The sequence below is a fragment of the Mustela nigripes genome, chromosome 12 (assembly GCF_022355385.1).
Source record: "Mustela nigripes isolate SB6536 chromosome 12, MUSNIG.SB6536, whole genome shotgun sequence".
Lineage (NCBI taxonomy): Eukaryota > Metazoa > Chordata > Mammalia > Carnivora > Mustelidae > Mustela > Mustela nigripes.
Genome location: NC_081568.1, coordinates 88,164,057 through 88,187,063, shown reverse-complemented (window position 1 = coordinate 88,187,063; position 23,007 = coordinate 88,164,057). Strand labels below are relative to the sequence as shown.

Below are 23,007 nucleotides of genomic sequence, written 5' to 3'. Positions count from 1 at the left end.
AAATCATCGCCTTAAATAGCACAATACTTGTTTGTTGTAATTTTTATGGCAAATATATTTTATTAAAAGACATTTACAGTAAAATGTTAATTCACTTCTGTTATTTGCATTTTTTTTCCAATTTGTATCTGTATAACATGCACATTTAAGCAAAGTGTATATATATATAATTTTGACCAATACTCTTTTCACTTATTTTTTTCTAAATACTTTTCTATATTATTTTCACATGATCATTTTCCTTAATGCCTTCACAGTATTATATTATAAGGAAGCTCTCTAACTGTTAAAAACTCTATTTTGTACTGAATTGATGTTTGCCTGATTTTAAGTCAGTTATGTTCTCAGGTTTGTGCCAGAGAGAGAGAGATGGCTGGTTTCACACATCTGGGAATATTGAATATTGTACTTAAAGTTTTGTACAAACATGCAGTATTCTGGACAGTGTATCCTTAGCCTCATCAGATGGTCAGAGATCTATAATAAATTAAGAATCACACGGTACTAATTCAACTTTCCTTCCATAGCTAAAAGAACAAAATAGATTGAATAAGTTAAGTGAATGCCTAATTAGGGCCATAAAATTAATTCAGTTTTTGAACTGTTAGAATTTGGTAGCCAGCTTCAGTGTGATATCAGTATCATGGGATCATCTGATCAGTTAAGCTGTTTCAAGTTTATTAGATTGAAACTTTAGCTGTACATTATGTTTCACTTGCATAATGTTAAAAATACTGATACCTAGTCCTCTACCTGTTTATTTTGATTCTATTAAATGGTCAGGGTAGGAGTCAAGTCAAGGTGCAGCCAGTGTTGAGAACCACTCAATTGGAAGCCTGAATGAATAGAACGCAAAATAGCTAAGTGCTGCTGGAACAATCAAGACTGAAAAAAAAAAAAAAAAAAATCCGGGCACTCACTTCTATCTTAACATGTAGAAGAATAATTTACCTATCAGAAAGATGCCCCACCCCCCAACAAAGGGATACTTTAGAAAATTAACTTGGTCTTTTGAAATACCATTGTTTAAACTTTAACATAATTTCCCTTCAAATTGCTTAGGGATGAAGTAAGCAATCTTCCTGCTTTGATAACAGTGAAACTAAAGAAAGTCCAGCTAAGATGGTCCCTGAGGATATTTTTTATTCTAAAAGAACAAATTAAGTGTTGATTGGTGATTCATTACAAATGCAATCATGAAGGAAAAATATGCATCGATTATTAATGTTAAGATAAATATAAACTATTATAAATGAACAACTTTGTAGTTAATTTTTCTGATTTTCTACCTTCTGTCATGTAAATTATGTCTTTTCTCATTACCAGTAATATATAAGTTTGACAAGGGGCAGTTATCTCAATGGCAAGTTTCATGTAAGTGAAATCAGATTTCATTGCAGATCTAGCCTATTAAAACAGACAGAATGATGCCAGCTGAACTTTCTGCATTCTTTTTATGCATGCCTTTTTATTCTGGCAAAGGAGAGATTAAGGATTTACTATGTCTAAAAATAGTTATAGATTAACAAGGTACCAGTGTGACTTTTTTCTTTCCATTGCTTAGTTAACTATCCCTGTTTGACTGCTGTTTCACTTTTTTTTTTTCTTTTAAAGCAAATGCCTATTCCTCAGTTTCAAGGAACATGTTCAGTCTTATTTTCCCAGTTAGGAAAAGGGATTCCTTAGGTTGAGTGACAAGGCGCTATAGTTGACTCTTATTATTTTATAAATCTATTTTTAATTTTCATGAAATTGTTTTTTAAATAAATTGATAATTATCTTTAAACCTATAAGACTATTGATACAATGATACAACAACCACAAAGTGGAAATTTCCAGCCAAATTATTTTAGTGGCCATAGAAACACCTAAGCCCAAGGCAGACATTCAACCAACTGAGCCACCAAGGCATCTCTAGACTTATATTTCTTTGTTTAGAGTCAGCCCATCTATCTCTTGGGACCTCTGTCATATAGTTAGACCTCCATAATTGTTTAAAATCACTCATTCATCAATTGTGTAATTATTGTCCAGAATGTATTTATTTAATGTAATATATTTATTTATTTGAGAGAAAGAGCACACATATGCATGGGGGACAGGGTGGGAATGGGACAAGCAGACTCCACACCGAGCAGGAAGCCCAACGTGGGGCTTGATCTCACGACCCTGAGATCATAACCTAAACAGAAATCAAGAGTCTGTCATTAGCTGTCTGAGCCACAAGGCACCCCTTTTCTTTTCTTAAAGATTTTATTTATTTATTTATGATATTAAATTCAGTCCTTTTGAAATATGTAGAGTGTTTTTCCTTTCTTAATTGGGTGCTATTTGATAAAGCTTTGATGAGAGTGATAGAGAAAGACCCAATATTAGAAGTAGTCAATAAAGGGCGCCTTCGGCTCAGGTCATGATCCTGGAGTCCCAGGATCGAGTCCCACATCAGGCTCCCAGCTCCATGGGAAGTCTGCTTCTCCCTCTGACCTTCTCCTCACTCATGTTCTCTCTCACTGACTCTCTCTCAAATAAATAAATAAATAAATCTTTAAAAAAAAAAAAGTAGTCAATAAAGGTTTACCTGAGAGCATACAATTTAGGCCAAAGCTTCAAGTATGCATAGTGGAGAAGGGGAAATATGTTCTAGATCTTCTGGTGAAGGGAGAGAAAATGAGGTACATTTTGAGAACCAAAAACATATGGATAACTAGAGTGTGGTATGATAGAGAAAGGGAGGAAGGGCAGGAATCTTAGGAGGCTTTCAGACTTTAAGGATTTTTAATTTAAACCAATTAGAATCCATTACAGTAGAGTGATATGGACATTGTTGTTTTCTAAAGTCAGTGGCCACAGTGAATAGAATTGGTTAGAAAGGAGGCCAAGGACCATTTCGGACAGTTGCTGATGGTGACAGTCAGGTGGAGGAGAATGAGGGCATTGCAACAGAGAATAGTGAGCAAATTTGAGGGATAGAGGTAAAGATAGAGTGGCATGTCTTGGTAATCTACAGGCTCTAGGAGATAAGGCTTAGTATGGAGTTAGAATTGTTCTCAGGATTCAAAATAGGACAACTAGATAAATATATTGGATGTTATTTACAGCAAGACGGAATACTTACTGGAGGAGAGTCATGGTTAATGATACAGACAACACAGTATGCAAAATTAGGAGAATAAGAGGGCCTTGTCTCAGCCCTGAGCAACACCAACATTGGAACAGGAGGGTAAAGAAGAGTCTGAAAAATAAAATGAGACATGAATACAAAGTTAAGAAAATGAAGAGAGATGTGTGTTGTGGAAACCAAGAGAACTGAGTGTTTCAGAAAGGAGGAAGTGGTCAGCAGTTTTGGAAATGTTCATTGACCAATAGAACATACATCACTACGTGACCTGTGAGAGAAACGTCCATAGTCATGGGAGCAGAAATCAGATGATGGCTGGTTGAGGTTTAAGTATGAAGGAAGAGTCACAACAATGGATATAAAGGAAAGTGTTTCAAGATTTGGCTTTGAGGTTTGAGAAGGAGGTATAAAGGTAGCTGTACAAAGAAGTAGGAATTGAACAAGGTTTTATCAAAGATGGGAAGTAATTGATTCCATTTGAATTTATACAGAAAGGATTTGATGAAGAGGAAGAAAATAGTTGGGGATGATTGATGAAGCTGGGCTTTTGAGGACATGGGAGGAACTGAGACCCACAGCCTAGGTAGAAGGAGGGTAAAATGGAAACCGTGAATGTGGGTGCAGATGAGTTTGTCGGTTTGGTGACCGGACATGGAGAACTTTCCTTTTTGATGGTTGCTTTCCTTTTTGAGGAGAAAAATAATCTGCTCTGTGTGGAAAGTAGGGAGCAAGTGTTTGAGAAAAAGAAGAAAGGGTATTTGCTATAGTCTTTAAAGAAAATGGGAGAGAGAGATGATTGATAGTTGTTAGACTTTTTAAATGTATGTAAACTGCTTGGATTATTAGCAGCCTTGCCTTTATTGCATTTTATTCCTCATGCTGCTAAACCTCCCTAAGTACAGTCACCCTTCTGACCCCTAGGTGGAAATGATGCACTCTCTGCTAAAAGGCTGACCTGCCGTGTTCCTTTTGTTACCAGCCAATACTGACAGATAAAATAGTAAATTGACTTTTCAACTCCTTGATGTGAACTAAGATTTTTTTAATAACAAATCTTAAATAACGCATCTCTCAACCTGACCTACAGTTGATGGAGCAGAGAAAGAATACAGTGCCCCAACAACCTTAAGGCACACACAAATTGCTTTCACACCAAGTATAACGTGCCTCACATACCATCTCACCCAAATTATTTGCCTCAGAAATGCTCACTGTTTGGCAGTTGGAGGCTATTTGCATAGTCAGAATAGAACTTTGGCTTTACATTTTATTTGAAAATAAACCAGCAATTGCATTGCTCTGGATGTCAGTATGGTACATATAGCCAGAATACTGGGAGTATAACTTCCAAATGGCAAACACCATATAGAAACAGAATAACATCATTAGGCTCCCATTTGATAAACAAATGTATGCTCTTGGGTAACTGAAATGTCAGATATTCATCCAAATCTTTGCTTTTGCAAAAGTCCTGCAAATAGTATCATTTAAGTTGAAGTGACTCAAGGAAATTAAGTCACTCTAGGGAGTTTGCTTTCTGTTTCACAGAGCAGTTTGTGAATGGGGGTGGACCATGGCTGGTGGCCTTTTCCTGCCTCTGTCAATTACTTATATTCTCACCATGCCCCAAAGTGAGATGTTAGACTAAGAAAACGAACACTAGTAACCAAGTTAAAAATACAGACATTTGTAAAGTGTGGAAAAGAAAGTTGTTCTTTTGACTCCCCAACTCCAATGATTTGATAGAGGCATTTATGACATGTTAGAAAAGGGAGTTCAATATGAACAATTAATATAAAGTTTACCAGGTGAAGTAAAGAATACTTTTGTACACTTAGGTCCAGGTTTTGTTGGGTAGGATATTTTAAGAGGTTTCTTTTTTAGCATTTTTGAAGGGGTAGATCTGGGAAGTAAGCTATGTAATAAGCCTGGTCTGAGGGAGCATTTTGGAAAATTCCTGGCACAAGTTTTCCAGTACCTTAACACTTTTGGGTACTGAGCCTTGATTCAGAGCACCCAAATAATTCACTGTCCAGGAATAAAAGGGGTCTATTAATAATTTCACAGGAAAACAGGAGCAAACCCAAAAACAAGTAAAAGCAGGGGTATTTCAAGCAGAGCAGGGAGATCATGGGCAGCATGGAGCACTCTTGGGGAAAGGGCATTGAAGCCATTCACATTTGAGCCTGTGTCTGCAAATGGTGGTATTTGTATCCTTTGGTGCATCATATCCGTTGTTATATGATCAGTAATCTTCCAGATCTCCTATGAAGAAGGTCCTGTCGACCTGCCAGCCTGGTATTAGAGTCATCAGACAATATGTAGGTGGGAAGGTGGAGGGTTGGAACAGATTTATGTGGGATAAAGCTTTTTTTTATTTTTTATTTCAAAACTTTTATTCCCAAACTATAATAACCCTGCCTTCACTCTCTGTGTTGGCACAGGAAAAAAACAAAAACAAAAGAACAAAAACAAAAACTAGAATTGAGAATCACCAGTGTAAAGATTGTTCTCTGAATTATGGCTGCAATTACTTTGACTGTAGATATACTACATGGATTGTTTTATAATGATCTTGGGAATGATAACTCCGGTGTGTTAAAAATTCAAGGAACTTCATTCCCATCTCAACAAGCACCCCAACAGCCCAAGGAGAGAAATGCCTAAGGCACCTGGCAGGACAGAACCCAGAGCCCAGAGGAGGGAACTGAGAGAAGGGAAATAGGAAAAACCTTCCCTTCAGGACAGCTGTGAGAGAATGCTGAAGCATGCAACTTTTGCTTCAAACAGCTGCCAGAGGATCTTCTTTGAGTTCATTACCAAAAACATCATGAAAAATAGGAGAAGGTACCATTTTACAAAATGCCATAATCTTTACCAACGAAGCTCTCTTTGTCAGCCTTCTTTGTGTAAAGAAAATTAAGATCCTCCCACCACCTGTTCAGACAACTATGAAATTTTTCTTTGTTTCAGCCAATCTAGACTAGGTATGCTGAGGTAACAAACCACCCTGATGTTTGGGGGGTTGTGACCATGGTTTTATTTCTTGCTCTTGGTACATGTCCTTAGCTGCCCTATGTTGTTCTGTTCCTTACCCATTTCATTAAGGATCAGCCCATCCTGGGAAGGCACAGAAATGGGAGATGGCAGGGCCACACAATGGCTTTTAAAGCTGCTGTTCTGACATGCCACAGATCTCTTCCACTCTCATGCCCCTGACCAAAGTCAGTTGCATGGCCATGCTCAAAAACCATGAAGCAGGAAATATGGCCCTCAAAGAAGGGTGGGTTCTAAAATCCGTAAATATTTTGTAAATAATCTAATCTATCACAGTCTTCCAAGTTAATTACAAAAATGACTTAAATCTTTAATATATATTCTGTGTACTGCCCTCATGCTATCCCTAATGTTACTTTCTCATTCTGATAAATTACTGTTGTTTTTCTTCTTAGCTGAACTTACAGACTCACACATTACCCAGGAGCTCTGTTGTGCAGGTTTATTTGTCTATCTCCTTAACTCGACGGTAGGCCCTTGAGAGCAGGAGCAATGCGACATTCTTCTGTGAGTCCCTAGCGTGTGGTTGGCATGTAACAGACACCCTTCTAAGCAGCTATTGACTGTTAATGAATTCATAGATCCACGAGGGAATGTTTGCATTGCCTTCTCCATCTTGACACCCCACTCTGCTCCAACAAGTGATCTTGTAAAAGAAATAGAAATCACAGTGGGATCTTGAAACATGGCTTGGTGTTTGCTAGGTGGAAAAGCATGGAGATGCAAACCCAAAGAAAGAAATGTTGACGGATTCCCTTGTAGTATTTTTCAGTGAAGATAAAATTCTTCTTGAATTTTGCATCCTGAACACGAGTGCCTGTAACTCCAAACTTGGTTCCTGCCACGTCTGGCCCATCCCAGAGCACAAAGGAACTGGGACAATAAACTGCCAATACTGTCCCCAGTCTGACAAGTCTAACCCTTATTAGATTCTTGAGAAAACAAATCTTGAATCTTCACAGATGACATAAAGTCACTAAAGGAATACATAAATTAGTAACTATTTTTCAAGATTTCTGATGTGACATTTTATTGTTTACTCATTAATGAAAATCTGTCCTATCAAAAAGTCAGGGTTAACATCTGACATCAACTCTGGAAATTAAATTTTGTTTTACTATTTTTAAAACACGTATGAAGAGAAAAGAGGGAGAGAGACTGACTAGAACACACCGGATTTTATACATTTAAAAATTGATCAATGCAGATTGAGCCCTCTGAAATGATGCCTGTGGGAAGCTATCCCCTTCTTCTAGGGATTTGCCATTGTGTACATGTTTGGGGGCTTCCCCTTTTGAACTTCCCTTCAGATCCTGTGCTACACATTTTCTTTTCAATTCACTGATGACATGTCTACATCTGCTAAAGGGGATCTGATTCTGTGACACTGACAAAAGTTCTTTAGCATTAAAGTCCAATGATTAAAGTAGATGATCCAGTTAGCTAATGTTGTCTGGGTCAAGAGGAAGTGACCTTAAAATTAAGAAACTCTTTCCTTCTGCACACTGGAAATGGCCTGTAATGGTAATTCCTAAAGAGTTAGTCAGAAGTGTCATCAGCCCTGATAGTATTCACTCAGCAGGCAAGCTCTATTTATCCAACAAAAGGTCATTATCATTGTTTTATAAGCAGTTTACTTAGTAATTTCTTGAAATTAATATTAATAAAATTATGGGTTATTTATAATATATAATATTTGAATACATAAAACATTACACACATGTGTGTATATATGTATATATGTATGTACACACACATATATGTATTACACAGCCCAATTAGCCAATTAACTTGTTCTTTTACAGCTGTTTTCAATTTCTAAAAAAATTGCATATTATGCACTTAAGCAATAACTCTATTACATCAGAAACTCCTAAATGACAGATATACTGGGTAAATTATTTCATTAATTGGATATTGTATCTGTAGACCAATGGATCTTCCTTTATAATATTCAAACTCAGCTATATATTACCATGGGGAATAGTCAGTGACAAAAGACTACTTTAAACTATCCATATTGTGCTATGTGTCACACTTTTTGTTCTTTAGCATTTCTAGCTATTAAAAATATATTATTCTATAGGACAGAGAGAGATGCATTTTTCTAAAGTGTTGTGTCTTTGAGTAAATATATACATATGTATATAAGCAACATAAAATAACGTAATTCCCAAGCTGAAATTTTCTGCTAATGAATCTGAGCATTTAATTAAGACTAGCTTTAAGCTATGTCTACATGTCTGAAAGTATTTGAAAAGTACAATTTTGACTAAATCATTTGCTATTATCAAGGTCATGTAGACAGTCTTCTTAAATTCTCATTAAATAATTGACTGCCTTACAATTGCAATAAGATCTATATATTTGGGAAACTTTATCTGCAATTTCATAGCATATAAATGTTGAAAACAGAATTTTTAGTTCAGACGTCCCCATAAATCAGACCCAACAATACATGTTCCCTCTGGAAAAGTATTTCTTGGCATCTCAGTATGTTTCTTTTTTTTTCTTTTTCTTTCTATTTTTTTTTTAAGATTTGTTTATTTTATTTGAAAGAGAAAGGAAAAGAGAGGAATGCATGCACAGAAGGGGCAGAGGGAGACACTCCCAAGCCAACTCCTGGCTGAGCACAGAAGCCTACCCTGGGCTCCATCTCAAAATCCATGAGATCACAAACTGAGCCAAAACAAAGAGTTGGACCCTTAACCAACTGAGCCACCCAGGTGCCCCTGTATGTTTCTTGAGTATATAAAAAATGTTCTACCAAAGGATTCCTTCTCACAAAAAGTGATTATATTTATTGACCTTGGTTTAAATACAAGTCTGTATTGGAAAATTAAAACATTTTATTTAATTGTATAGTGGAGAGTTGCAGATACATACAAATGAGGTCATGCCAGGACTATGGGAAAGCTCTGTACAACTTTGTGAAGAGCTCTTTGTTGAGAGGTGAAAATAGCTTCTGGTAATGGTAAGATGTGGTTTGAGGGCCAGGATGTACCCCAGCTGAGTGCTAATGTTTGGATTAGAATTTGACCAGGTGATAGTAGATATGCTTCTTTCTCACCTTTGAATTTCACTTGAAATGTCGTCAAGGTGGATACTTAAAGAAGCCCGGAGGAAACTCATCAGATTTGTGTAGCTTGGGTGGGAGTTATATCACACTGAAGAACACCTGCCTTGTCCAAAGAAGATAGTGAATACTGCGCTCTGGTTTCAATTCACCATATACGAATGGATTAGGGGGAAAGGGGTCTCACATTTTAGACCTTATAAATTTTCAAAAGAGGTCAAAATCTCAACTTTTTGTGGCATTTCCTGTTTGCTTTAAATATTGGACTAAAAGGAAAAAAAAAAAAAGACAGTGTGTCAGTCAAATTCAGATCTGCTAGCCCTTTATGGCTCAATCCTAAACCTATATCATTGCTCACCTGCTCCATCCTAAACCTGTATCATTGGTGGTGGAGTGATTCTCTGTGTTTCCCTTGTGTGGAAGTACTCTAATTTATCTTTAGCCAATTTATCTAAGGCCAAAAATCTATAGCCAAGCCCTAGATTTACTTCTTTTATCTTCAGAAAATGCCCAGAAATGTTCTACTGTTTTTCTCACCATGCTCTAAGGATAAATAGCCGAAAAGAAAAAGACAAAGTACCTTGGATATTGTGAATCTTGAATTGATCAGGTAATTTGCTAAAATTAGGGTATATTTCATGTGAATGGGGTGTCCCTAAAGAAAGGCACTAAAGAGTGGGATTAGGTACTTTCCTACTTGATCTCAACCAGGTTAGTTCTTAGCAATTTGCTAAAAAAAAAAAAAAGATTGTTTCTCACGGTAAAACCCCACTGTACCACCCAAGAAAAATTATACATTTTTTTCTTGTTTGTCTTTCCTCTTTTTCCCATCCCCAAACAAAATTTTGTGATTTTTTTTCCCCCCTTATTACATGTTTTCTGTAACCTTTGTATCCAGGAAGTCAGGAGAAAGAAAAGGATACTTCTCAGTTGACTAAGGTTATCTCTTCGAATGTAAGAGGGCAAAAGTATAAGCAAGGATTAAATGCTAAATAAATCCACTCTGCCAATACACATTTGTGGTTTAAAAAACATCTTTCATTGAATAATTTAAAATATGTTTATACCATCTGTTCTCTCGGGTATTAACATTATCCATGATAGCAAAATAATCACATGTTAAATAAATTCCAGACTCCCATTGATGATAGCAATGGCATTGGTAATTCAGATGACCTAGACTTTTTCTTTCTCCATATAATTATATCATTGATTTTTTCCCCCATATTGGAAAGGATAACAACTAAGTACATGCTTCTTCCTAAATAGACTATCAGTTCAGAAATTCTAACATTTCTTTTACGGAAATAAAAAATCAAGTGCAAACATATGCCATCTTTGAAGGTAACATTAGGTAAGAATTTGGGCATAATATTTGCTGTCTTTATCTACTTCTTTATGTAAATTTATAAGAGAAATGATCAGATTGTCTTATGCATATTTTAGAGCTATGCAATCAATTATCTTCTGGGATTCTTTTATCTGTCTGGAAAGATCTGGAGCAAAAGTCTCTGTGCAAACTGAATGAGTTTACTTCAGGGTAGATATTTATTTTGCTCTCCCTGAGCTCTTAACAACATTTCGTGCTTGAGCCGCACACTACGTACTCTCTCACAATGACAGCAAATGTATTCATGTGTTTGAGTCTTCTGAAGAATATTGTAAGCTTTGTGAAATCAGGGACCATTTGATTCTCCTTTTGTGTCTCTCATTCTGGTGGACTTTTCTAAGGACCAAATAATTAATGAGTAAATGATTTTTAATGCTGTAAAATAGGGAAAAGTGTTTTCAAACGTTTTTGCTTAAGTTAGCACGTGTAGATGGTGAAGATTAAGGATTTCTTTCATCCACACCTAATTCAGGTATATAAACTGCCTATTCTTAGCCAGGGCTCTTCTGTGTGAAACTCTGTGGCATTAGGGTGTGGATGAAAGGGACCTTGAAGACATTTTGAAAGCCTTTCCAACAAATGCCTGATGCTCAATAGGCCTTTCCTACCAGGAAATCTTCCTATATTGCCATATTCCATTTCTCTGCTTTTCTTCAAAATCCTATCTTCTTTCTTTCTTTCTTTCTTTCTTTTTTTTTAATTTTACTTCTTTATTTGAGAGAGACAGAGAAAGAGCATAGCAGTGAGGAGGGGGAGAAGCAGGCTCCCCGATGAGCTGGGAGCCCGATGCAGGGCTCAATCCCAGGACCCTGGGATTATGAGCTGAGCTGAAGGCAGATGCCCAACCAAATGAGCTACCCAGGCACGCCAATCCCACCTGATTTCTTAAGAGAGGGTAGAATTAGGTAGACATCTTTGACAAATGTGTCTAAACCATGCATTAAATCATCTGTGTCTTCTGATCTGGCAAAATGATACCGATTTATGTAAACATTCTTAGTCACAGTATCTTTTCTGAACGTTTTGTGAGTGTCCCTCTTCAAACTGAAAGAGGTCTCTGGTTTTGTCAGGGAGTCTACAAAGGGAGAGTGAGCTCAAAGACCCTCATGCCTTGATCCTTTTCATCACCCATTCGACCCTCTTGATTTTGTACTGAGCTATTAACTTGCTGATTTATCGATGTTATATCTGTGATACAACACTTGTTGACTAAGCACATTTTAATTCCCCATTTGTATTCACTGTTTGATGTTCCCTACAAGTTACACTGCCTTGGTTCAACTAAATTGGTTTTTTCATATTACAGCAGATTCATACTCAATTTAATATTTGAATGATTGTCCAAGATGCTATCTAACATTTCTTTGACTTCTCTCTCACAAAGCATTCAGTCTCGTTAATAAAAATGTCTTGTTCCAAACCCCATTTTTATCATTTGCATTTCCCAGTCCACACAGAATTAATTATATCTCCATATGGTCTAGTAAATCAGGTAAGTGTCGTACAAATAGCATGCTTTTGGGGGGTTTCTTTTTTTTTTTTTGGTTAAGTATTTGAAAAAATCTCTTGTGGTACAGTGGCAGATATAGTGGATATATGAGTTAGTTGAAAATGCATTTAAATGGACTTATTGCCAGTTGAACAACATAGATGAGAAATAATGAATAAGGAGTAACTGTTAGCCTGGACAGAAGATTATTCATCCAATCAAATATACAGAAAAATGAACTTGAAACTGATGTGAGTACCCTGGAATGCAAGGTCAGGATCAACAATTACAAATGTTTACTAATAAAAATGACTGTAGTTTCAAGTTCAGAATTAATGTCAATTGGATACTGGGATAATCCTAAGGGAAATGGTACATGAATTAAGAGTGTGAGGAAAATTGTCTTAAACCTCACTCATACATTTACAATGAACAGAGAAACGGAGATGATTGTCTCTTTCTACCCCCAGAAGAGCCCTATCACACCTAGAATGTTGATTTAATTTCAGATAGAACACTTTAAGAGGAATCAGCAAACAGGAATAAGTCCAGAAGTATGATAGGAACAATTGAAAGAACTTTGATCAAGTGACCTGGAAAGGGGAAACTGGAACCTTTCTTTAGATGATCACCAGGCTGTCATATTAAAAAAGAATTGGGCCTGTGTTTCAGTGATTCCAACTCTACATTTAAGAGACAATACTTCTAGAAAGGTGAAAATTAATTTGGTGCAAATGACTTTACAATATTTGGATCTGCTCCAAGTAAGCCTGCTGCACCATGAAGCAGGGTGGTCCTCATACCAAGATGCACTCATCTGAGAGCAGATACTTGCTTCTCCCTGGAGAGTGTTCATGCATTAGGAGAAGAGTAATTTCCAATCACTTCTAGTAAATCCTTCAATTATGAGAATTGATTATGTGAATAGTTCTTAGCATAGTGCCTGATGTCATCAATTAAATGCTCAGTAGATATTAGCTATAATTGTTATTGGAAGACACCAATTTAGAATTTGTAACTGACTATTTGTCTAAGGGGAGTAAGTAAAGAGAAGGCAACTCTTCAAAATTTTAGCACAGCTTCTGTTGCTAAATAATGAAGGTAATTAATAAAGGCCTGGGGTACATGTAACTGATTTATTCTTCATTTGTTACCACTTTATGTTTTCTATAATTGCCTTTATATTCTATATTTCCTAGACTGGGGATTTGTTTATCTAACTTAACAGGAAAGTTCTCTGCACTTGCTAAATCATAGTTGCTTATATTAAATTTTCTAGTAACTAGCATAGCAGTAGTCCATCAACAAAGGAATGAATCCTGTCAGAAAAAAATGGATCTCTTCAATTAATTAAGAGGGATGTTTCAGTTTAGGGTTTTGTAGAATCTTAGAAATATTCTAGGTTATGTTAGCTTCGTTGAATTTTTTCTCAGGTGATAGATTTGTTTATCTCTCAAGATTGTATCTGATATCTGTCGAAGGCATTCACTAGTTCACTCACTTATTCAATCAACAAATAATGTACCAGTACTCTCTGAGCCTGTACCTGTCTCCTCATCTCTCTATAGTCTTCTTTTCCTTTTCTTTCCTTTGAAGCCAGTCACTATAGGAAGAGCAGCCCCTCAGACATCTCAGAGCCCCAGACCCTGACCCAGAAGCTCCTCTCTCTGAATTCCTTATGTCCCTTCCCTGCTGCATTTTTCTTCCTGTCACTTATCACCTCTCTTACATATTTTGCTTACCTGTATGTCCATCTACTTGCCTCCACTGGAATGCCCATTCCATGAAGGCAGGACTACTTATCTGTGTTATTTGATGCCAGATTGCTAACACCTAGAATAGTGATGCGGTAAATATTTGTTGAATGAATGAACAAAGTTTAGATATCATGGAAACCAATACTAGAAAGGTCTCATGTATCTTCCAGGGTTACCTAACCCATTTTTGGCAGTGCAGGGTTATGAACCAAAGTCACTTGACTTCAAAACCATCCTCCTTCTTGGTCTCTCCCTCAATTACAAATAACTCCAGAATTTCTCTACTCTTTGTATTTGAATACAAGGGGATAACTTTTGCTATAATCGAATCTAAGAGACTATTCAGGTCAGTATTTACCTACCTAATCCACATCTATGCAGATCACTCCTTTACATTTTGTTTTCTCCCTGGATTTGTTCAATTTGGTTAAAACTATCATGACTTTACCTATTATTACTGTTATTGTTTCTCAAATCATAAATGCAGATCCTAGAAACAATGTATGCAGTGATGGATTTAAAGAAGTAATAACGAGGAAGACTCATTGTTTGTCTTTGAGCTGTTTTCAGTCCAGTGGCTGAGGCAGCCTTGTACAGGTGGAGTCTCAGACCCAGATGATAAACAGATAATTTATAACCCAAATAGTGATACTCTTGAGAATCAAAGGAAGCACTATTTAATAAGTCACACTGGGACAACAGCTTACACTCTACAGGCAAACAAAGAATATCATTCCCCAGTTTTAAAAAGTTAACTCTAGGACATGGGGTGCAAGTTCTTTTTGTAACAAATAGTTACTGAGCATCTACTGTATGGACAGCAATGTACCAGGCACTGTGGAGAATTCAAAGATGAGTAAGCTACAGATCTGATCATCTTGTGGTTTATAATCCATTTGAGAAGAGAGAAGATTAACAACACAATATAAAGAAATAAATGATGGCTTGGGCTAAATGTAAGCTTGATGTGATATTAACCAACCACAGGGTTTCAAATAGGATCACTGATACTGTTCTTCTTTTCATTTATCCCTCATAAGTGGTCATTTGAAGTGCATCTTGTCATAATGCATGAATTGGACATTGAATGGATTATACGAGTTTTTCTGGTTAAGAATCATATCAAAAAAAAAAAAAAAAGAGAGAGAGAATCACACCATTTGTTTCTGTGTGTATGTAGAGGAGATGTTCAACTCATGCTGGCTCACTGGGCAACTGACTGAGGTAGAGGAATGAATTGGTGCATTTTTAAAAAATCATCTAGCAACCAGATACAGAACATTCTTTCCCAAAGAGACCTCCTCTTTGCTTGACCAACTAATCTTTTTGCTTGGCCAACTAAAGGAAGAACTTACAACATGATTACTTTTCATCTTCAGATTTTATAGTCATATAAGACATTTGGTTACTTGGAAATAAGCTTAAAAGTGCTTTAATTCTTTTCACTGGTTCCTACTGTTGGAAGTTCTTTCACAGCCGAATTTTGGCAACAGTGTGTATCTTGGCAAGTAGACTGTGCTTTTTAAGGATTAAAGTGTGGGAAGTAGTAGGACAGCTGTTGAAGAAGTCATGTTGTCAAAGCCCATTATGTATATTAAACTCATTTGTTTCCATTTCCATACTTTTAAAAGCAAAATGTCACTCCATTTAACGTTCGAACAGTTTACTAAAAAACTTGGAGATATGAATTGTGTGGGCCCACCTGAAATTTCAATGAATGAGCATCATTTTCTTCAGTTGATTTTATTGCTACTTTAACTCAGCCTAAACTTTGGATATCTGATGGGCTTGTTAAGATAAGATTATCAGCCAGCATGGGCAGTTATTGGGAGTGAAATCGAAACAAACAGAATTCCCTGTCCTTGGATTAAACAGAACTAAAAACAAGCAGAAATAACCTAAATTCTTTTATTCCTGATTTCTTCTAGTAAGGTATTAACAATGCCTGGTCCAACTGCTCTTCTCCTTTATTGCAGTCAGTTTAATAAATTTAACATTATATGATCAATAGGTCACTGCTGGGCTTTTGAAGAACTGACAGTTAACAAATAAAAGAATTTGAGAGAATTTGCACCTGATGAGGAATCCACTGGATGAATAAAACTTTTTTTAAGAAGATGAGAACCTGTGGTTCATTCATTCCCCAAATTGCCTTCTTTTGAAATGAAGCAGCTTATTGATTTAAATGAAAGTTATCCATGGGGCGCCTGGGTGGCTCAGTGGGTTAAGCCACTGCCTTTGGCTCAGGTCATAATCCCAGGGACTTGGGATCAAGCCCCACATTGGGCTCTCTGCTCAACGGGGAGCCTCCTCCCCGCCCCCCCGTCTGCCTCTCTGCCTACTTGTGATCTCTGTCAAAAAAAATAAATAAAATCTTTATAAATAAATAAGTAAAAGTCATCCTTGCTATAAAGTTCAGTTAGGCATGCTGACTTTCTGATTTATGGTGCTTTATGTTCTTTAAGTTCTAAAAGGCATACAGTTGAGTCTCGTTGGTTTTCTCAATCTGTGGAACTGAGTCATGCTAATAAAATTTCTAAGAGAATAATAATTTATACATCATAATGTTAGCACTGTCCTTTATAACTGAAGATACAACTGGTTTAAGAAAAACACCATTTCCATGTGACACCCATTTTCTTGATAACACTTAAGAAGGAACATTGTAGATCAGGAAATTGCTTCCGAATTTCAGTCAGATCAGGGGGGAGTTGTATCTTCTTAAGGAGGTATTGAGCTTTTTTTCCACTTTTCATTATATTTCACTTTATAATTATTCTTTAAGAATTTTTCCATGGGGTGTCTGGGTGACTCAGACTGTTGAACTTCTTACTCTTGATTTTGGCTTAGGTCATGTTCTCAAGGTCATGGGATAGAGCTCTGCGTCGGGCTCCATGCTCAGCAAGGAGTCTGCTTGGGATTCTCTCCCTCTCCCTTTATCCCTCCCTCTACTCACAGGCTCTAAATAAATTAATAAATAAATAAAATCTTTTAAAAATTTCATATAAATAACTAAATTAAGTTAATTGATTTTAGCGTACTCAACCCTGTTGTTACTATAAATGAATTTTTCCTAATGTCAGCAAGACCACTATCCCTTCTATTTGTATTTACAGTTATCCTATTGTCATCCATTATTTTAGTACATTTTCAAAATATTCTCATTGTCAAGGTTTGCAGATTTATTTTCAGTGAAATATGTTTCCTAATAATAAATAAAGGAATACCTTAATAAACCTTAATGGTATAGGTTTTTTTGAAACAGTTCTTGGTCTGTGAATCTCATCTGTACTGTGATTTCTTATTAGCATTAGCCCCAAAGGATATCCAAATTTTAGGGCTTCCCTTATTTGTAAGAATTATATTCTCTTTTAGTTCACAAATCAAATTAGAGTAATTCTTTGCTACTTCTACAGCTATCGAAGTATGAAATATGAGGACACGCAAAAATGCCACAGACACTGAACACAAAGAAAAAGTCATCACTATTTCTCTTAATCTCTGGTGTGTAATTTGCTAATTGATCACAATTAATAATTTTTTTAAAGATTTTATTTGTTTATTTGACAGAGATCACAAGTAGGCAGAGAGGCAGACAGAGAGAGGGGTGGAGGCTCCTCATCGAGCAGAGACCCAATGTGGGACTCAATTCCAGAGCCCTGGGATCATGACCCGAGCTGAAGGCAGAGGCTTTAACACACTGAGCCACCCAGGTGCCCCACAATCAATAATTTTTATTTTTAGTTGATAGAATCCAAATTTTGAAATTTTAATAACAACCTCATTTTTGTTATTAAAATCATAACACAAGAGAGATCTAGCATATTTAAATAACATCGATGGGTAAAAGAAGAAAATTAAAATCATACATTTTTTCCTATCCAGGTATTTTTTTATATTCAATGTATACTTTAATATTTTCTTATTTTTCAATTTATGAATATATTTTTCCTTGGTTAAAAATGATCTCATTCTGTTATACTGTCTTATAACTTAATTTTTTTCCCTAGGTTTATGTTTATGAATATTTCTCCATGTCCTTAAGTATTATTTTAAAAAAATAATTCCTAGAGTGTCACATGAGATGTTTTGTCTTCATAAGTTCCCATGGAGAATGCCATATACTCTATCCATACTTTATTGACAATTCAGAGCAGATTTTAGCTTAATAAAAACTCTGAGAACTACCACTTCCTTATAAAATCTATCTTTGTTTAACCTAGAATTTCCCCAGTATATGTGGCTTTGGAATTCATGTGTATATTTCTTCATGCTTATGTGCTTAAGTTACTTACTAGCATATCTTAATATAGACTTAAAGAAGTATTTCAACACAGTCCTTTTAAGGGGGTTATGATAGTCACATTAAGTGTATATTCCACATTTTAATTAGGCATTTGGGCCTTAAGGATATTTCACTATTTTGGAAAACACTGTGGACTTCTGAAATACCCTTCTGATTGCAGCCATTTTGTACAAGCTGTGTGAAATGTTACATGTTCAGTATTTAAGAAATGGGTTATCAGATGGGGCACCTGGGTGGCTCAGTCAGTTAAGCGTCTGCCTTCAACTCAAGTCATGATCTCAGGATCCTGGGATTGAGCCCTACATCTGAAGGAGCTTCTCTCTCTCCCCCACTTCCTTGTGCTCTCCTCTGGCTATCTCTCTCTCTTTCTCAAATAAATAAATAAAATATTAAAAAAAAAAAAGAAATGGGTTATCAGAAAAGTCAAATGTGTTGAAACAAGTAGCTAACCCTTAATAGGGCAAAATGGATTAATTAATTAATTTTGAATTTGTCTGTTCTCAAAGCATGATTAAATGAAGTCATAATTGCAAGTGCTAGAATATTCAGTATTCAAGTGCTAGAATATAACACAATATTCAAGTGCTAGAATAACTACTTTTGATAATTTTTATTTGTTGAACTAAAATTGTCAGTCCAAACAGACACATCTCCATCACCTCCAACTAAAATCCATATGTGTCCCTCACACTCTGAGAAGAGGCGTTGCTATTATATTACAGTGGGTGCTGTTTGTGAAATATTTCTGTCTGCTAACATATAATGAATAGTGCCTCTACTTCCAATGTGTGCAAGATTGGGAAAATGGCAGATACTTTTATTATTTTTCTGGAGGAGTAGCTACAATGAGAGAATTAAGGAGAGAGTTAAGCAGGTCTTTTGAACATCCAGCATCTTGTAATTTCAGTTGCTTTATTTAACAAGCAAGTGTTGTTCTGGGCACTGGTATTGCAAGGTACAAATAAAGCAGAATATCTGCCTTCCAGAAACTATAGTTCCACAGTAAGGAGTTATGAATGTATCAACAGCCATGAAACAATATGCTCTAGTCATATGTAGATGGGGAAAAGAGGCAAGAGGCACCTAAAAAAACTGAGGAATGAAGAATAAGTTTCAGGGAAGAGACGACATGTAGAAACAGCCACTCATAGAAGGAGGCAGAAATGTTCTGGTCAAGGGATCTTATTGTTTTTGAGGGGCCAGTGGTGTGAATGAGAAGGCTGTGTGCAGGGCATTACCAGGGTTACTTGTGACGGACACAGGAGAGGAAGTCAGAGGATGACCATAGGGAATCCCTGTGCTAAGCTCTGGAATTTAAATTTTGAACTTCATTGCTAAAGAAATGAGGAGCCATTGAATGATTGCAAGCAAAGAGAATCACATATTCAGATTTCCATTTTATAATGATCTACATGGCATTCAAGTAAAGGATAGAATTAAGGAGGCATTGCTATTATTAGGCTGAGAGTACTAAGGAGGTGTTGCTATTATTAGGCTGAGAGTATTAGCTCAAGGCAAATTATGAGATAAATAAGAGAGATAATAAGGAAATCACAATCTGTAGAGAGGGATAATTTGGTCTGGTCTTTGGAGCCAGATTAACTGGTTCCTAAATCTGACTCCACCACTTAACATGCTGTGTGACCTGGGGCACGTGTCTTATTTTTCCTTTGCCTTGTTTTGCTCATCTATAAAATGTGCATAACAATAGTGTCAAAGTCATACAATTTTATGAAGATTAAAGGAACAAATTACTATCATTAACAATATCCAGTACCATAAAAATGATCTTATCAATATTAGCTATTATTTATTGTTACCATTAATACTATTGATAATACAATGTTGTTGTAATAGTATAACATAATAAAATATAATATAATATAGTTTTATAATAATGCAATATATTATTTTTAATATAATATTTTTTTAACATTCATGTCTCTAGGATTTGTGGCCTGATTAGAAGTGATTGCCTTATGGTTGGCTGAATGGGATAGTGTCAGAGAATATAGAAAGAAAAGCATTTTTCAGAGAATATGCAAAGAAAAGCATTTTGACGTAGAAAAAGAGAATGGATGTGAATTATTATATTCTAATGCTAGAAGGAGGTACCTGTGGGGCTTCCAAATGGAATTTTCTCATGAGCAAATGATTATAACAGCAGAAAGGTATGGAGTATGGAAAAAAATATGCAATGTTCTGACCCCAGGGTTATTGTTGTCTGGTGTGGGTGTGACAGAGAGGATGAAGTGTGGGGAGGAGAGGACTCTTTTCCCAGCCATAGGCAAAGGGAAGTGATTCAGTCAGTTTTTATTCTCTGACATGGTCATGAACAGATGACATCCTCATGTCCTGAAAAAACTCCTCCAGCTTTTAAAATTGCCAAAGTCAGCCCAGATTAGAAACAGCTAAAAGCTGAAAGAATCATCTTTAATAAATACTAGAATTATTAGAAAAGTCCTGTGACCTCAAAATGCTGCTTCCTAGCAATTGCTTTTAATTGCTGTTAAGGATATTACTAAAACTGCAACTTCTAGTGCACTGAAAAATATTGATGTTCTAGATAGTCTAGTGTGATACCTGCCCTTGTTTGTGTGTTCTCAAGACCTTCAAATCATGAGAGTGATGAGTGAGTTTGGATACTATGCCCATCCCACCACTGAAATCCTAGTATGTAAAAGCAAACAAAATGTCAGTGGGTAGGCCTCATGATTCTTTGGTGTGATTGGAGTCTTATTTTGCTGTAAACTTGTTACAGACTGTGCTTCTAATCTGTACATGAATTTAGGTTCCCCACTGTGTTTTTATTTTCTGAAAGGAAAAGTCTCCACTACCTTCACCCAGCCTCAGAGAAAGGGAATTGTGGAAGGCAGGATGATCTGAGTTTCCCTCAGAGGTTGCTCCCTGCTAATTTACGAGTATTCTCACAAATTCTAGATTCTTGGCAGGTTGGATTTTAGCAGTAGTCTCTTCTCATCCCAATTTAAGTACAAGTAATTCCCATGAGATCCTGCCAGGCTCACAGCAAATCATTGAGCAGGTATAAGCAAAAATGCCCCTGCTAAGAAAACCAAGGAATTTTACCCATCCCAGGGCACATATTTCCCTCCCATTATGTCTCCAATTTTTTATTTTTCTTCTTTTAGGAAATTCTTCTGTGAAGCAGGTCTTATTCTCTAATATTGGGCAAAGACCCCTACATTAGTTTACACATAAAAATACTGCACATTTGTTCTTAGGACTTGAAGATGAGGCAGTAGGCCCAAAGAGCCTTGTAAATTCAAAAACTATAAATTATACACAGTTGTGTATCACAATTAAGTGGTAGTGATTAAACACTGCCTCCACATTGTAAAATTATGTGACTTGCCCTGAATTATAATCTATAATCCTCATTAAGAAAGAGTAGAAACATAGCAGGGATTCCCTCCCTGCAAATTAAGCAGCAAATTCTCTGTTTTGCTTAAACTTTTTCCTCATTTTGAGGTAGAGTCTAGACTTTCGGCTGGTAGATTTTAGTTTAGATAAACTGCTCTTACTTTTGTAGGCATCTTTATCACAGTTTCCTATTAACCAGGAACTGTGTGCAATCTCTGGGCATTTTGGAGAGCTGGCTTTGAACATCAATAGATAGTGTTGTCAAGAGTGTGTGGGGAAATGGACATCTTTCTGCATGACTTGTAAGAGGGTGAACTCCTGGAGCCTATTAAAGGGAAAAGTGTATACAGTTTGTGATCTTGCAACCTAGTTACTGAAATAAAAGCACCCAACCAGTGAGAAAATATATTAACAAATGTGTTAATTGTTTATAAAAGTTCAGAATTATCTGACTGCTAGTAAAGGATTGGCTGCATAAATAACTCACCTATTCTTTGGAATCTTACATAACTATTAAAAATAACACACTGTATCTCTATGCATTTACAGAAAAATCGTCTATGATTTTTTTTAAGTAGAAAAGTACTTAGGATTCTGTATGGTATAAACCTAGTTTGCACAAAAAGAAAGGAGATGAGTGTCGGGGTGTGTGTGTCTGTGTATATATTATGTATCTACATATACATTGATATGATTAGCATAAAGAAAAGATAGGATTAATAGGAAGGAAGAAATAAGCATTAATTTGTATACCTCGGTGTTATTTGAAATGTTAAAATAAGCATGCATCATTTCATAATAAAAATAATATAAAAATAGAATCATTGGACAGAAATTCTTATTATGAATTGGAAAGCCATCTTCCCTTTTGAAATTAAAAAAAATTCTGAATTTAAATGATGTCTGTTATTTAACAGTGTTCAACAGTGTCTGAACTTGGCCGCTACACAATAGAATATGGCTTTCTCTCAACAACTTTGTGTTTGCTCAGGTTCCGGACTCTTGAATAAATAGGTTGTGTTTATTCAAATCCTAGATAAGAAATCATTTTCAAATATCAAAATTATCATCCACGGTACTCTGAACTCCTCCTATCTGAAGGTTCCATGCAAGGGCCTTGTTGCTAGAACCTTAGGAAATGGGGAAGGAGCTAGTGAGAACTGTGGGCGTATTAAAGCTAGAACTTGGCTCTGACTCTGCTGCCTTGTGTGGATTTACTTGGTGTCACTTGCAGTTTCTCCAGTTTGTCTTTCGTTGTCATGAAAAACTGATTTACAAACAATTGTTAAAGAATATCCTATCAATTTTTCAGTATATCTTAATCCAGGAAGCAGACAGAGATTGCATTTCTTAAAGAATGTTTCTAATAAGAAAAAAAAAATCAGTTTCAGAGTCAAAATGTTAATGTATAAAGGCTATAGTTTTCAATTTTT

The 23,007-nt window shown here is 36.1% G+C and overlaps 1 protein-coding gene across 1 annotated transcript in view; it reads left to right on the top strand.

The window, feature by feature from the left end:
* Positions 1–23,007, top strand: part of LOC132028660 (cAMP-specific 3',5'-cyclic phosphodiesterase 4D) — a 558,688-nt gene that overhangs the window by 120,353 nt on the left and 415,328 nt on the right. The window lies entirely within an intron of this gene.